This window comes from Malurus melanocephalus, unplaced genomic scaffold (genome assembly GCF_030028575.1).
Source record: "Malurus melanocephalus ecotype Western Australia unplaced genomic scaffold, MMel_1.1 scaffold_484, whole genome shotgun sequence".
Classification (NCBI taxonomy): Eukaryota; Metazoa; Chordata; class Aves; order Passeriformes; family Maluridae; genus Malurus; species Malurus melanocephalus.
The window spans coordinates 94009-112196 of record NW_026623716.1 but is presented as its reverse complement, the minus strand read 5'-3'; positions in this window follow the sequence as shown (position 1 = coordinate 112196).

Genomic DNA, 18188 nt, shown 5'->3' with positions numbered 1-18188 from the left:
GGATTAACCACTTCCAGGAAAGGTTGAGATTAAAAAAAAAAACCAAAAAAAAAAAAACTTGTTAAAAAAAAACAACACATGTGCTCTCAGGCTGAAAACACACATGCCAAATTCAGCCTGGAGAGAATTTTTACGGCTGAGTTATAAAACCCTGAAAATAGGGATTTATAATGGAAATGCTGACAGACCATTAACTACAATAATAACTTAAATGGAGCAATAGAATTTCCAAGTTATCTCCTTTTTGTTTGTGTCAGCATTCCTGCACCAAGAGCCCGTGTAACACACACACAGCATTAGCAGCACATCACTGAGTGTTCTCTTTTACAATGTTCACAGGATGCAGAGGAAGACACAGCAGAGGAAGCAGCAAAAGGTGATATATGTGATGTATGTCTTGGGGTTCACCACCTCCCCAGCCAGCTCTGACTGGATATAGGATCTAATCAACTCTTGCTGATAATAAGTTTTGTGAGGAATTCTGCCACCCAGCAAAGGCAAGTAGCAGATACCAGTTCACCTGTTTTGCTGTCTCCTGTATCCACAGGAGAGCACTTCGTGCTGATCCCACTCACTTTCAATGCCCAGCATGARGATTGCTTTGAGCTTTCTTTGTGACCCACAAAAGAAAGGGGGAGGTGATAATTGGGCATGAAACAGGACACATGAGGACTGTTATACTCTTTAACACTTYGCATGCTCAAAAGCTCAAGCACTGTCTTCTCTGGGAAGATGAATATACTGAAAATATGCAGAGTGTCATGCTGCTGAAGATAATTTGTTCYCTGTTACAGAAGGGATGAATTGTTTAAAAATAAGTGGCAGCTAAAGCTACAAAATTTGTGTATTCTTCACCCTTCCAAGAAAAGAATCCTCTTACTGGTGAAGCTGTGTTTAGCCCGTCACTGGAAGTTTATAACGAAGTATATATATTCCTCATGAAAACAGAATTTCAAATTAATGGAATCTCAGAATTATTTGCTTTGGATAGAATCTTAAAGCTCATTACATTCCAATCCCCTGCCATGGGGAGGGACACCTTCCACTATCTCAAGTTGCTTCAAGCCACATCCAGCTTTGCCTTGGACACTTCCAGGGATGGGGCAGCCACAGCTTCTSTGGGCACCCTGTGCCAGGGCCTCACCACTCTCACACCACAGAATTTCTTCAAATTATTCTGCATGAGGTTGACACTAGGAGAGAAGGAGAATGACAGATCCATGTGCAGTTAGGATTTGTCAGATTCAGGGCTTTGAAAGATACTCCAATACAATCAGCATCATTTATTCCCTGGCTCGTTTGTCCTACACTTCCTAAGACACCTGACATAACAAAGCCAGTATCACTCCTATTTTACAGATGGTTAAAGAAAGACACAGTGGTGAAATAAATTCCTCAATATTACATATCAGATTTCTTTCAAAACCCAGGAAAAGAACCAAGTTTTCTCCTTGTTTTAGTAACCTCTGCTGTACAAAACCCAGATTTTAATCTTTTTCATTTTAAGGGTAAAAAGGCTCAATATGACCTAGGAGCTGATATAACTCATCTGCTTCACAAAAGCCCTGGTTCAGTCCAGAAGTGAAGAGAAAACTCTGAGAACACAGAAATTATTCTCTTTGCAAAAAAACCTGAGTTTCACACAAAAAGGGCAAGTTTGAACAAAAGGAACAATCCTTTTCTGCTAACACCATTAATGATCCTGCCAGTCCCTCCCTGCTRTCACCCTTTCTGACATCCACCAGCTCCCTCAACAGGGAATCACTCTCCTAAAAACATTATTCTCTATTCTGTGCATCAAAAGAAGGAAAACTACTGCCTGTAACAACTCAAGCTGTTTTACTGAGTCCTTCTGCCACTATTGCTGTGCTTTTGTCCAACACACGTGTCTGAGCCTCCTCATCTGTGCTTAGGATATTTGGCAGGCCGAGCACCCTYTGTCCCCCTCGCATGCCGAGCACTCCACAAAACTGCTCCCAACGGTGCAGAGGCGCTCACGCCACTGTTTGGATTAGAGAGCCTGGAGATGACACGTGGCTCTGCCTGTTGTTTACAGCCCAGGATAACACAACAGACACTCCGTTGTCCCAGCGTCTCGCCAAGATTAGCACGTGGAAGAGCAGGAGCTGGCCAGGGCTAAGGCTCAGCAGGATGGAGGTTAGGCTTGCAGGCAAAGGGAAAGGCTCCAAGGAGCATTGCGGTTCCTTTGGAGTGAGGACACGTGCTCGTGGATTATCAGGAGAATCCGTGTTCTGGACATTTTCTTTCTCCTTGTTGATACTGAGCTCTCTCACAGCAACATCTGTGAGCAGCACTTTCTACCATCTCTGATAAGCCAAAAGGCTGTGTTACATCATGTGATGACCCAGCCTCACAGATAAATGCCTTCCTCACTTTCCAGCTGGCTGTGGCATTGTAGCCCATCTGGACTTGGGGCCTTGGCATCAAGGAACCTCCAGATGGTACCAAAGACTGTGACACAACTTCTTTCGTATAGCAAATGTGGGCAGGTYGTTTCCTTACTATCACACTGGCTATCCATAAAATACTATATTAAATTCATCAAATCAAAGACTGGTTTGAGCTGGAAGGGACCTTAAATGCTATCTTGTTCCAACTCCCTGCCATGAGCAGGGACACCTTCCACTATCCCAGACTGCTCCAAGCCCTATCAAACCTGGCCTTGGAAACTGCCAGGGATCCAGGGGCAGCCACAGCTTCTCTGGGCACCCTGTGCCAGGGCTTCTCCACCCTCACGGCCAGGAATTTCTTCCCAGTATCCCATCTAACCCTGCCCTCTGTCAGTAGGAAGCCATTCCCCCCTTGTCCTGTCATTCCARGCTCTTGTCCAAAATCCTTCTCCAGCGCTCTCGTAAGCCTTTTTTATGTTCTGGAAGGGTGTAAAGGGAGTTCTGGGCTGGAAGGAAGTTCTCACCTTTATTTTCAAGGGACCAAATGGCCTAAAGAAAACTGGTCCAGAAGCTAGTGGTCACCTCCAGACTTCTCAAAGATACTGCCACAGCTAATATTAAAATCAGAATTATTGCCCTGGAAATAGAGCTGCCAGGCAGTAGAACATTTTCTGCTGCATCCAAGCAAGCCACAAGCACTTTCACCTTCCKATCCAAGCCCATCCTAAACCTTCCTTTTCACAGGAAAAATGCATAGCTCAACCCATCCAATAAATTGCAAAACAAAGGGAGTCCTCCGTCCATTAACTTTTCTTTTCACATTTACACAATCCATGCACTGCTGTGCTTCTGAAATAAAAAGAAGTGTGGGGTTTTTGCAAATAATCAAAAGAAGTGAAGCAGCCAACAGAGTGTTAACCTGGCAGCTGACTGACTGGGGAATGGCAACAGAGTGACTATTCCCAGAAGGAAAATTTAGCTCAGTAATCCCGAGCCTTACTGGCACTGCCTAAAGAAGGTTGGCATCTCAGAGTTTGATAATATGGTATTAATCATGTTCTTGTCCTGTAYAGTCATCATCAAAATCAAACAGCAAAACTGAGAGGAACAGGAAATGCTGAATTAAGGTAACACTTCCCCCAAACCACCACTCCRACCTAGTCCTGTTCCTCAGCCAGGCCAATCCCAGTAAATTAGACTTCTCAAACTGTTTGAAGTCCTGAGCAGCCAGCTCCAAAGTGAGGAGTAAGTACATGGCTTACATGGCTTCCTGCCACATTTGCAATGCCTCCCTGCCAATTTCATCCWCCCCAGATGCAGGTTCATGAGCCATGACAAAATCTGGGGGTAAAGTGGAACAGATGCAGGGAATTGTTTCTCCTGGTTTGAGGTTTCAACAGGAATGCTCCAGACAGCTTTGGTGAGGGTTGAAGAGAACAGGCAGAGCTCAGCACCTGCCCTCACCCTGTTCCATACTCTGCGGTTTCACTGTGTCACAGTGAGAAGGACAAGCTTTCACTAYGTGCAGCCTTGGCTTTTAAAGTTACAGAACTCCTTCTAAGTGATTTATAATATTATAAAGTGGTTTGAATTACTGAAAAATAGAGGGGCTAGATTTTTTTTTTTTATTATTTTTTATTTAGTTCTTCAATTGGTTTGGCTATTTGTTTCATTACAGAAAATCAGAAACAATCTCAGTGTTCACCATGAGCAGTAAAGGCCATTCAAATATGTTGGAATAAGTTTAAAAGCAGGTGGTTACCTTATTAAGTGTTAAATATTCAGAAACAAAATAYGAGTCTGCTTCCACCTAGGACATGCAGTAAATGGCTTCCACATATGCATAACAGCCCATTAGCACTATAAAAATAATTAGTTATCCAGATGAAATTAGAACAAATATGTACTAAATGCAAGRATTTCAAAGGATCCATTTTATTTTAAGAGCCCTTGTTCCAGCTGGATAGTCCTGGGTCCCCTAATCTAAACAAATACAGCACAATAGAAATTATTCTTTGGAATTCTTTTACCCATATTTGTGGGAGGGGAAGTGGATAGACAGAGAGCAGTTTAGATACATTACATGATAAAGAACCTTCAGATTTTAATTTCCTAAGAGTTCAGGGATTCCATGGGCAGAAAAGCAGCTTTGCAGGACGAGGTATTTCCTTGAGTCTGCAACATCAATAAAATTCACTCCTGAAACTTAGCTTAGTGAAGCAAACTATGATTGYTCTCAATATTTTGATGGCATTTTAGCAGGTCTCGTCTCTGCATGAGTTACCCACTACAAAATTAACTTGTTGAACTTTAACTGACTCTTTTGGAGTGAAATATTCACTGGCAGGTGGGCTCTAAAGGGACAAGTATCCAAGCTTAATAAACACGCAGTCTATCAGCTTGTGTGCATTTTAATAACAGTAACAATTTTGTAGGTATTCAAAAAACCCAAAATAATTTTATTTTTACAACAACCTGTGGCAAGTCAAATCGGGAATAGGGCAGACTAAYGCTAAAGTAAATGCCCATAAACTTTTAGCCATATATGCAAAAAATAAAATTCTACAATAAAAGCAGTTTAGCAGTCCCCATGCCCACGTTTCAGCTGAAAGGAACTGTTTCAGTCACATGTGCTTTTTCTCTGGAGAGTTATGTTTGGTATTTTACACTCAACTCTGGCACTATTTTTCACTTGTTAATTGGAAACCACAATCACTTCTGCAATGTTTTGCTCTGCTTTCTGTACTTGTGATCTGCACTCAACTGTCAAATATTTAAAGCCCAAAGCTGTCCTGACAAGGGAACAACATCTGTCCCAGYTCTCCTCAGAGCTGACCTTCCACAAAGTGAGTCCTGGCTTCCATCTGTAGCAAACGGGTCGTTACTGGAAAGACAAAAGCCAATTCTACAACCTGCATGAGAACAAGACTCCAGCATCGTGTCCACTCACAGAAGGGYGGAGTTTAGCATTCAGTTTCATCAAAAAGTGCATTTTGTACTGAAAGGGAGAAATTCTATAAATAGATGCAAATTTTCTTCAACATTAGCTTTCTGGTTAATTAGRGGCTACTCCCAGCTGTGTCACACAATATAAAATCTGCTATATTATACAAAATTTTATTGTTGGGATTGTTATTGTGGACATTGTTAAAACAAGTGTCAGTCCCCATGATGGCAGGWCTGTGGGATCTCTCAGACTTATACACATACACACACATGGCTACCTGTGTTTGTGTGTGCATTGTAGTTATCCTCATGTCTTAGCAATTAAACCACAATTTTAATATAGTTATAGTAAAAAAACTTTTTTTTTAATCACTGGGGAGGAGATTGAGTCAACAAGGTTGTGCAAAACCGAGCTTGATTGCTTCAACCATTCCAGTAAATAGATCCTAAAAAGTTTCCTTGAACAAATCTAATTTTTATCCTGTATCTCTGCTAAAAGTATATTCCAGCACTACTTCTCCTGCCTTTTAAACACACACAAAGATCAAAACCATCCCCAAACAGAACAACTTCCTACATGGCACCTGGGGATATAGGTTAGTGGTGGCTTTGGCAGTGCTGGGTTAATAGTTGGACTCGATGATCTCAGAGGGCTTTTCCAGCCTAAGTGATCCATGATTCTACACCCGCATGGATTCTGCCCAGCCTTGCTTTGAGTTTCACCTGTTTTGTTTTCCAGGTGCCTCACCCCCCGTTCCTCCCAGCAGGCAGGGACATCTAGCGACCAAAAAAGGATATTGCAAATAAACAATCTCTTTCCTAGGCTGTTTTGTTAAAATCAAATCTATTTTGTTGCTGTTATTGTTAATCTATTTTCTGCCCATTAAAACAGACAATACTATGTTCACTCATCTGCCGTCTTCAGTTGGTTTAACCATTATCGGGGAAAACCAGAGGGCAATTAATTTAGTTTTTAATTTCACTCTAGAAAAATATTTTATTTCCTTGCAGGAGTATCTCAACAGAAAAAGCTTCTTAACAAAAATAATTTTCTTCCTTGCACTAATCACGAGAATTCTGAACTTCTTAAGAGGATGTTCACAAGTTTTGTTTCATTAACATTTCTTATGCTTCAAATAAGRCAAAAGCAACATTCCATATAATTATCGTCTTTCTTTTTCCTCCACATCTATAAATGCTCTCATGGAAAAGGCCCTGGTAAGTAAACCCACATTTCTGACCTGCTGCATGTCTAACATTTCTTCTTTAATAACTCCATGCAAGCATGGCAGGCTCTTCCTATTAACTACATTACATCATCATTATCAAAGACGAAAGGAAATTAATTTTGTTTTCCAAAGACTTGGCAATAAGTTGGGTCTTTACTTCATCAGACATCTGCTGGTTTTCTACGTATGTCATTTGTGAAGCAGAGTTTTCCTTATGACTTTATTCTCCTCACAGTTTATCATGCCACACTGTTTACCAGGGAAATAAAGCGGAGCAGGATTTCTCATTTGTCCTCTAAAAGTGTAAAGCTAACTTTAAGCCAATATTATAATCCTTGTTTCAGTTTCACATGCTTTTTCTGGTTTAAAATAAAGCTCAGCAAARACTGCCATGCAAAAATAACCTCTCATGGTCTTTGCCTGAAATTTATTACTTGTGCTGCAGGACTTTGTTTTAACAGATGGAACTTTATCAGCAAATTATATGGGCAGGCCACCAACTTCCCTCAGGAATGGAGGAGTGCTGGTATTTACTTGGGCTCTTATCTATGCACTTAAAGCCATATTCTTACCACAAAMTTCTATTTTCATTTATTGATAGAAAAGACAAAACACAGAGAATCTTCTGTTCTAAAACACTGCATCCCCAACCCTTCTGTTCCCTGTGTATGGGATCAGTAGCTGCTGTCAAATACTTCACATGAGGAAAACTTCTCCTCTTTTCCTTTTAAAAGTTGAATTGACTTGACAATGTGTTTTCACCTTCCCCATGTAACTCCATTAATGCTGTATAAAAGGCCACAATTTAGACCACTTTTCCAAATATTTATTTTGCTAAATTATTTGTTGTGGTTTGCTTGGAGTTTTTCTCAACTACACTATAATTTACCCTGCAAATAATATTCTATAAGAGAATTTTGCTTATAGCAAGTCCTAAACAACAGCCACCAAAGCATCAGGAACTGGAAGGTTTAGTGAATGTATCCAGAGAGGAGGGACCCCAATTCCATCTCTTATCCTACCCCAGCAGCACAGAAAGGCTCAAAAAAATAACCCTGTTTTGAGAAGGGAGGAGAGGGTGCAGGACCACTCCAGGGAGAGGGAGGGAATCTGAGCCGTCATGGCCTGCCTGGCTCCCACCTGCTCTGCAGTGTAACCTGTGTGGGACACTGTGGGCTGAGTAAGAGGCAGGTGAGGGAGAAAAMCTAAATAAATAATAACTCCAGGGAGAGAAAGAAATAGTGATAAGCACTGAGTGTCACGCTAGCTGCCAGCTGCTATGTCCCATTACAGAACCTGATATTTATGCCTACTGCTAATCAAGATCTAAAGATGTAATTTATAATTTATCTCTGAATTGCACACATCACCCTAAAACAAACACATTTTGAAGGAATTTTGAAAATTCGCATTCTGAATCTAATAAAGACTCCATTCAGTGCACTCTGAAAGAGATGGAATTCTGAAAAATATGGCACACAGCTTATTTTAAGATTTTCCTACTGAAAAAAGAAGGAAGTTTCACAGAAGTTTGAATTAATAGGAAGTATGCCAAGTAACTTCTTTCAAATGGGAAAGAAAATTTTAATAGAAGACCATGTAAAAATTTGCACAAAAAACCACTGAAACATTTTAGCTGTTTTGTTCCAAATCATTGAAAATATCATTAAAACTAAATTATGCTTTCCTGTTCAATATAATTCTTTCAATGTAGTTTCATTTGTATGTGTCTGTTATAGGATCTATACAGCAGGATCCAATCCTGTAATGACCCCTACAGAATTTTCTCATGAAACCTACCTAGGAATACTTGAGCAATGCATTTAAGATTCAACATTCAGCCGTTTGAGACTCTTTGTCAGCAGAGAGATTCCAAGTTAATTGTCAAATATAAAGTTYAGAATCCAGCATAGAAACCACCTACATCACTGTGAGTCACAATTAAACAAACTATTTAACTTCAGCTAAATGCAATTTGTCTTAGTTTTTACTCTTGATGATTTGATCATCCTGTTCTTCTACCAAAGCCCTGCTATTCAACAAAGATACCTCCAKTGTACACTGTGGGTCTTGGATGTGACCTTGATGGCCAAAGTYGTCCTCTTTTCTTCCCAAAATTAATAGCTCCAACTCCATGGGGAACTCCCCAAAACTGTGGTGATACTGCAAGAAAGCATATCAGAAATTGCCTCAGAGCATAATTCAGTAATACACTTCTACAGAGAAAGTTTGAAAACTCACCACAATAGGATTTGTAAAGCAACACTGAAAACTTGGCCATGGTTCTGGCCCAATGATCCATATCTGGATTTCTAATATTCCAAAATTTACGGGTATGATATAAACCAAATGGTGTGGTATGAGCCACCACAAGGATAAGGGTTATTTTCTAAATAACCACCAAAATCATTTTTAAAGGCAATAAACAATTGCCAGAGCTGTAACTCATGTGAGAGCAGTTAAGCAAAGGCAAATTCCAAGGTATTTTAGCTGAATATTGTGTTCAAATTCTGACATACARGGATAGGAACTCATGTGAAATGTGGACCTGGATTTCAATTTTAAACTTCTTGCCATCAAAGTTCAGGGTATGTTTGGGTCACACAGCTCAATATGGGTTTAGATCTCTACAGGATATCGGGGCTTTTAAAGATACTTTTCATTTTCAGATGTGACAGTTAAAAAATCCTGGGTACAATAAACCATTTGACTTGGGGAAAAAAAAAAAGTTGAGCTATAAACTGAAACCAAAGTARCTCAACTTGGGAGTGTCCCAGCTGCAGAAAACTCTTAATTTTAAAACATTTTGATTGATCCCCAATCTCTTCGAATTACACTGCAGTAAGGGCTGTGCACCCTTCTGAAATCGGGCTATGCCTCAATTACTTCATCTGCGGATAAATTTCATTGTTATTTGAAACATGTGCAAAAGGCAGATACCAGTATACCCTAAAATTGATTAAATATCTACCTCATTAAAATACAAACCCTACAGTATTAGAGGCCCTGCWATGAGGGTTCACTTTGCATTAAGAATGCTGAACCTTGCCAGGGAAATACCATTCTGGATCTGGATCAATCCAGTTTAGTTGGACAACATCTGTATTTTAGCAGCTGGACACTTACAGCACCACTAGCCTCATTAGGGTTTTCACCAGGTTTCTACTGACAGTAAATGTAAACTGTTTCACCTGGTTCTCTCCAGCAATCCAAAAGAGACAGATWAAAAGGAATCCTCCTCAGGTAAAATCTTGGAGTAAAAAGCTTCAGYCCATGCATGAGCTGACATTTTTGAGCACCAAATTTGGATCAGAGTATTTCAGAACGTTTTATGAATTCAAAAGTGACTCAAGGAAATGTGAAACCTGACAGGCTATTAGTCCATTCTAGGGGACTATTACCTTCCAGACAATTATTTTCAACATAAAATTCTGAGGTTTGGAAAACCTTTGTGCCACTTYCCGTGAGGATTCACAGTCTGCTGGCCAAATGTGTCTCTGCCTTGTGATACAGCACACAGAGTAACATTGTGCTTGCTGCCCTTGAATTAACAGACAGGAGGAAAATTTCATGCCTTTGTTCTGAGACACTATAAAAATTAGCAATAATTATTTTAAAATTATAGAAAAAAACTTATATAAACACAAAACTGTCAAGAAAAATGTAGGGATAGCCAGTCCCATCTTGGCAAGCAATCAGACTAGGTGAGTAGCATTCAGACATTCTGGTTGGATGGACCATTTTTCCTGACCTTCTGCTATAAGATTTGGGGTGTCCAAATAGCAGGAATGGCACTTCCTAGAGTCTCTCAGTTTTCCATGCATGCAGAAAAGCTTCTAAGAATCAGCATACCCTTGGAAAAAAAACAATGTGTGCTGGGTCTCTTTGATGAAGCTGTTGCCAGTTGCTGCTTTCTTTTCAGAGAGCTGGGAAGATGCACACTACAAGCCAGAGGAACTGCACCAGAGGTGGTACCCTAMACCTTGTTCATATTCCTCCCAGGAGCTCACATCTGGCAGCATACACCTCACGAAATGCAAGTCCAGGAACCCCACAAGGAAAACAGGAATTGTGATCTTGGGTTTCCACTATCCAAACAAMTCTGGAAGCCAACACTCCATGCTTTATGTGCTCCTGAGTTGCYACCTGAAAAGAAGGAGCAGGTTGCAAACTGGTTTAATCCTCYGGGTGAGCACTGTGCAGCCTGTGGATCACAGCTTTGTGCACCCTTTTGATCAAGAACCTTTGCAGGTGTTTTTCAGCCATACTTTGCTACTACAGCTCTGGGAGAAGCAGTTCAGCTCTGCATTGCTGCTGCTCAAAGCCATGTCCACAAGGTGTACACCCCTCCCCTAGTTAAGCAAGGAATTTGAATGAGTACTCAGTGAACAGGATGAGTTACAGAATTGTATCAGGTTTAAATCAACCCCTTTTCAGCAGRGCACTTATGTATGTGATTACCTCTAAGGCTGTATGTTCCTCATTAAGTCGGTGGGGTTAAGTACACCCTTAATGATATAACAACGATCAGAATATGCTTAACTTTTACAGATGGCAGCCCTGAGCCAGGACCCTCATTAGTGCTCCCAATACACTGACAAAGGGACTGGACCTTTTTACTACAAGGGAAATGGGATGTGGTCTTTCATAATACTCGAAGCATTAAATCCAAATGAAGTTTACCAAAGAAAGCCACTCAAATCCACATGGACATCCCAACTAAGTTACTGTACATCTCACCTCCTGAGCTCTGCATGGAAATGTCTTCTGAGTGTAGAAGTGACTGTCCTAAGCTCTTGGAGGATTATKTGCAAACTTGGCATGAGGTTTGTCTTCTAAAATGCTGCTGTGAACAATTTGTCACTGACTTCACGTCTGACAAACAAAGCCCCTCTGGGCTAATTAGGACAAAGATTAGGAGTGCTTCTCTGGAGCTAAGGATAGAATACAGGCTTTGAAGGCATTGCTTTTACTTAGGACATCCAAACACTCTCTTAAAGTAACATTGACAATGCCATACGAAGAATTCAGAAGTTAGGAAATGTCTCAAAATTCACTCAGCCCTTTTTTGAGGGCACTTCATGAGGCACATGTCCATTATGTGATCATGCACAATTCTTTTTACCAACCCACCACTTCGTTCATTCTGAGGAAAGAATTAGGGTKGTCCAGGAGAGAGCTGTCTGTAGAGATGCTCACTGATTCTAAAACCAAGCAATTATTCAACTTCTTTCWACTCTTCCATTCTATATGCAGCCCCAGGCTTTATCCTGTACCTGGCCTTTACACTCCCCACTTGAAATGGAATTATCCATTTCCTAGGGTCCTATTGGCATAGYATCCAAGTACATCACATTGGGTAARAWGTTTGTCTTCAAAACAGATACATGAGAACAGAATTAGTAACTTCCACTTCGATCACTTGCTATTTCCTGATACCGTTATTTCCTATTTCCTTCCCATATTCTCCAATGAAATTCCCATCAAGTGCTTCTTTCTATTATCCTACCTAYGTACTTCAGAGACAGCACTAGAAGCAAAGAAAAGAATTATGAGATGAAAATTTCAGCAAATTTGGCTGCCGAACCCTAACAAGCCTCTACTAAACATCTGTGAACTAAAATMTTTTGAGAGCCATACACCTTGGCCTGATTTAGGAAAAATTTTATAGGGATGCCAGAAAATCTCAGTTTGATATCAGGACAACTTCCATGTCAGATTTCAGGTGTTTGATCAAAGTCTGCCTGGGCTCACAAGGAGAATGGACAAACCWTTGTTTTTCTTGTGGRTTATTTGTTTGTTYGATTTACACAGTGGCTTTTTTATTAAAGCAGTTCAAATAGAAAGAGAGGAGCATTGCTAACCAAAAAGAGTTTATGATTATGAATACTCTTTCATACATTTTAAGTTTCCTTATTTCTGTTTTTCTGAGTAAATCCTTGTGGGCCACAAAGGACAGCACCCCTGTGATTCATTTCACAGAAACAGGGAGTGATCCCGGAGGGCAGCCAGTGGGCCAGGAGGATCTAGGAATGATGTCATAATTCCTTATGACTCTGTGGCTTTATTGGTTGGAATTTCTTTCCCTGGCCTCCAAGGGCTCTTCTTGAGTATGATTCCTCCACCCAGGATGTGAAGCCGGGTAAAAGCTTCATGCTGTAGGACATGCAAAGGAGAATAGGAAATCTGTTTTAAATCCAAAGGAAGATGAAGCAGATAAAGAAGTGATTTTAAGTTAAGTTAATGAGAAATGTACAATTCATTTAAAATTTAATATCTTTATTTCTTATGCTTTTTAGAAACTAGTATTTCTGGGGAAGATGACAGCAGACACACACTCAGAGTGAAGGCAGATCTGTTACCTAAACGCATAAGCCATTAAGTTATACAAAGTGCCTCCCCCACTTTTAAACTGACTGAATTTAAATGCAATTAATTTGGGTTTAATTTATAAGTCRGCACAAGTAAGCACAAGATTCCTCCCTTTCTTTATGTTCACTACTCTAGACAGGAATAAGGTCATCCCAGCCACATATGGGGCAGGATTTACATCGAAGGCCCCAGCAGTGATCTGTGGAAAAGAGTCTGAGCAGCAGGAGCAGCATCCAGACTCTTGGCTTGCTGCACACAGTTGTGCTGACAGGTCTGGCGCTGCCCTTCACACTGTCACAGTCAGGCTGCTTATGCCATGTCACTCCCTCCTTGTCCCCACCATGCCATTTCACTTCTGTGATTCATATTTAGTGCTAACAAAACTCCACACATCCATCCCTACGGACTGAGGGCCCCTATTCCCTCTCTATGCTTCACAGCAAGCTCAGCCAAATATCCACACTGAGGCAGCTTCCCAGGCATTCCCCTTTGGGATTTCCTTGAGAGAGTTCTGGTGCTCATCCAAAACCCAACAGAGCAACAGGCTTTCCCCACACCTTCCTATCAGAGGACTTCAACTCCAGCCCAGTGTCACTTGCCACCTCATCAAGGAGACATGGAGGTGCCAAGAAAGTGGTGTCCCACCCCAGAACTCCAACTTGTCACCACCTCAATGCAAGCCACTGACATTTCCTATTATTTGCACAGATCTCCAGGGTGTGAATCTGGGATATGAGCTGTAAACATAATCCGAAAAGCAAGCTAAGGCTGCACTGATAAATTGTAATTCTTACCCCTTTAAACACTCARCACTCCAAATACATAAAACATCTTGTTTATGAACCTCTTCCTGTGTGGACAGACCCACTCCAGAGAATTTTCTTTATGTCACATGAATGARAAGCAACATTGGATGACCATCTACTGTGGACCCATTCACAGTGATTTATTGAAGCTTRAGACACTACTTTCTAAACATACTTGGTGTAACGCACCTGAGAGTCTGACCATCTGGTTAAATATGATTTTTCTAATAGATTTCAAAATGTTGCTGCACTTGGCCTGCAGATACTAATGTTACAAACCTCAGCAGTAAAGAGAAAAGCCCAATTACAAAAAGGCATAAAGAATTCCTGAGCAAAACTCTGCAGCAAATCCTCAACTGCTGCAAACTGGCATGAAGCAACTTACATGGGGCAGGAATCTGGTGAGCTATTTAGACATGAATGGCTGTAATTCCACAGGATCTGAAATTCTTTTTCCACAAGAACTCAGGCAATCAAAGTTCACCAGATTGAAATTAGTATCTCACAGGCATGATGCTGCAAGATAAAAAGTATGCTGGCTGCTTTCCAGCAAGGAACTTGAGCATGTCCTTATCTTTTAGCTGACGAGCAGTCACACTGAAGTCCCAYGCTTCAGGCCTGAAATTAAACATTAGTTCAAGGATTTGTCTGGGCCAGTGCCAGTGCAATTTTAAAAGTGCCTACTCCAAAAGCTAGGACTGTTTTGGGAACAGTTACTCAGGTGTACCTAGTCTGAGCTCAGCTGGCAGTCTCAGAGAAGGATGAAAGTTAATGTTACCTTTCTGTTTTCCAGTTACTTCAAGCCTGACATTCTCCCATTTAACCMTGGTAAATGTTTTCAGGTTAGTAAACAGATATTAAGATAATTGAGAGAATTTAAAATAAACTTACATAATGCCTTGCAAAACTTAGCATATATGTACCTTCATCTCAGTCATCCAATATACATATAAAGAAAAATCTAAAGATCTGTTTCAAAGCTTTAAATTAACTGTTTTGTAAATAGCTGAATATTTTGCAGYATAAACTTGCACATTCAGCTAATACAAAGTAAGTCAAGGAAATAGGAAGCAAAGATGGAAATCAGAAAAAATAAAAGCTGCAAAATTAAGCTGTTCTCTTTCACATGTGAAATTCCATATAAAATACTTCCCTATAAATAGTTGTCAATAAACACAACTGCTGCAAATGTATTTGGTAAATGTTGAGGTCAAAGGCCTCAACTGTTTATTGCCTTGTAAACTCAAAGGCAAGTAAATTTATTGCCTGAACGAGTTTCAGAGTATTGGCCATCATAAAAACTCTGCATCCAAGGTACAAACCAGCCCATGAGCTGAACCACAACTATTCCACACACAACAGAGGGGTCACCATGTGCAGCATAATTCCAARTATCAGAAATACATCACTGCCATGCTGGATGTACACTGCATTTCACAGCTTGAAGAACAGATGTCACAATTTAAGTGATCTAGGTCTCACAGACAGAAGATTATTACTTTAAAATTCCTCTTTCCACTAATTTTAAAAAGATCAGATTGATTCTATAGCTWTCTATAAACTCATTAGAACCATGGTCAGTGTTTAGTGCCAAATCCTATCCCTAGATACATTATTCATGACTATACTTGCAAGATTAATGTTTTCAGAACCTTATTATCTTCCAGCTCCAAAAAATCAAAGTGCCAGTTCAGGAAAAAAAAAGTGTGTATCTGTATATATGTGTGTGTATGTCTGTGTACATATGTGTGTATATATATATAAATATATATATATATATATATGTTTTCTTGATGAGGGTTCTATTTAAGGAACATTATGTTTCTGTCCTCTGAAGTTACAGCTCTAGAACTCAATGTGCTAGGTGCTCTTCTTCATGTGATCCTTTCTCAAGTCCTGYATGTTTATTAATTAATGTAAATTAGCAGAGAACAATCTCCACAAATTGAATCAAGAGAAAATTCTAGTCTCAAGTTAATATGGCATTTGGTATAAAATACTACACTTAGTAATCTAGCCTGCAAAGTCCTCAGGGATTTTCCCTCTGATGTTTTTCTCTCTGTACCGTGGAGTATGCAGCCAGTGCTAGGAATTTTGGGGTAATTCCAATTTTTAATCCCCTTCAGTTGTGTGGTCAAAAGGGAGCTGTCCGGCTGCCCAAACTGCTTTCCAATTTAACTGGAACTGCATCCTGCCTCCACCCTATGAGTCCACTTGTGAGTAGCTGATGATATCTGCAGATAAAGCTTTACAGGGTTTTATTGGAGAGTGAAACTGCTGTCAGAGCATGGAGCACCTGCGTGCATCTGCGAGTCAGCAGCCCCCCATCCCCACTTCAGATGAGCACACACACATGTGGACAGGCACATCTCAGTGCATGCACACAGACAGTGCCCATATGGGCATGAAACACATCAAACAACACACAAACAGAAAAATCTACTCTAAAAATCTACTTCCACAGATCTGCAAGCTCAGATTAGTCAGAGATCTAAATACAAAACACCCAGGAACGTGCAATAGGTACATCTTATTTCCTAGAAAATTAYGGAACAAATACAGCACGTCAATTTTTGGTTTTATTCCAAATATATCTGTTTTCCAATATTGTTCCCATCAAAGAAAGCTCTCTCAATTTTCCTCCAGCCATTCCTCAGAAATGCTGAATGATAAAAACAGTGCTCCATCTGAGAAATCTATCCCAGTAAATTCCATGCACAARCACCTCGTCAATGTCAACAAACCAACATTTAAACTGAAAGATACTGTCATGCAGACCCTCCTTCTTCTAGTTGCTGCTTTAATAAAAATACAATTAATCCAAACCACACACAGCATGTGACAAGCATGATACCACAATATGGTTATGTATGAGTGGACAAATCAGAAAATTTAACACTTTTTCCCCTGTTTCCAGAACAGCTTTATCCCAGGATGTTGATACACAAATGCAGAACACTTATGACTGAAAACTTCATTGCAACAATGGACAATATTTCCATCTCCACAAAATTCAGCTCCTGCTTCTTTCCACACCAGAACCACTTAACACCCCTATTGATAAGGATTTATCACTTATAGGCACTCACTTCTTGGGGGAAAGGCTAAGCAAGCACCTCCCTCCTTAGTCAGTGTTAYCTAACAGAGTCATGGTAGTAATTCCATTGAGGTTAATGGGACTAATCAGGGGAATGGTTAAGATGAAGGAGAAATAATCTCCAAATTAACACAGGGAGAAAATAAGCCAAATAATAATAATGCACAATATTAAATACAAAATTCCTCCAGGTACTTTTTTTCTGCAAGTCTGTTTAGCACAGTTAGTGGAATAACAAATAAGCAATACATTACCTACCCATTACACTGTGATTTGACAAACAATGCACCCATGAACTTTTCTTGGCATAACGTGGGATATAAATGGGGTACTGTTGCTTAATCATTCTCCATGATGTTTATAGGAGGGAAACAAGATCTCAATATAACTGAGAGGCCACAGGAGGGACACTTTAAAAGCTGCACTGCCATGTGTGTCAATACTAAGGGCTCGGCAACATCTGGCTTAATTCATTTTTTAGCTGTTTACTAACTGGAGACCAGGTGTTATTTCCTCTTTGAGATGGGAAATGCCTTTAATTGATGCCACTGTATCTCCCTTATGCCAAACAGGCACTCAGCAGACACTACGAAAACCAGTGAAGGAATTGTGGGAGAAGCTTGGGCTGGGATTTGCCCATGGTGCCTCTGCAAACCACAGACCTTTGGAACAGAGGCTGTGCCTGACAGTGCTCTTAGTCTGACTGAGCCTGAGCTCATGCAARACTTCACAGTGTTTCCAGAACACAAATGTAGAAGATGGCAAAATCCCTACCCTCCTCTGAACAAAGGAAATGTACCTCTTTASCATTATGTCTTCCAAAATTCCTTCCAGAACAAGGTACAGCCTCTAAGGARCTCTACCCAGCAATCCTTTTTAGAAAGGCAGTTTTTAAAAGCAATCACCTGTTGCTACAGTCTTTTGGGGAGACCTTTTGACCAGTTGGATGCAGTTTGTCTTTCAAAACTCAGTTAAACATTAGCAAAGCTGCTCATGAATAACTTTTCATAAGAAACTTYTTTTTTTCAMATCCATGTTTGGCAGAAAGCAGAAACAATTTGAGGYTGTTAGAGAAAAATCAAACTTGCCTCAGATGATCTGTATCCCCAAACAAGTTTATAGCACAGCTGCAGATAGGTTATGAAGATATGAGCTTTGTGCACTCACACAAACATCAAACCACATTACTGGCCACAGGAACATGCCAGAAAAGTTCATTTGAAAATCATTATGCATTCATTTCTACGAGTAACACCTTGTGATCCCTGCTGTGAGTGTGGTTGTGCTGCAGCTATTTCCTTTTATGTCAGAAATGGTTTTTGGAGGT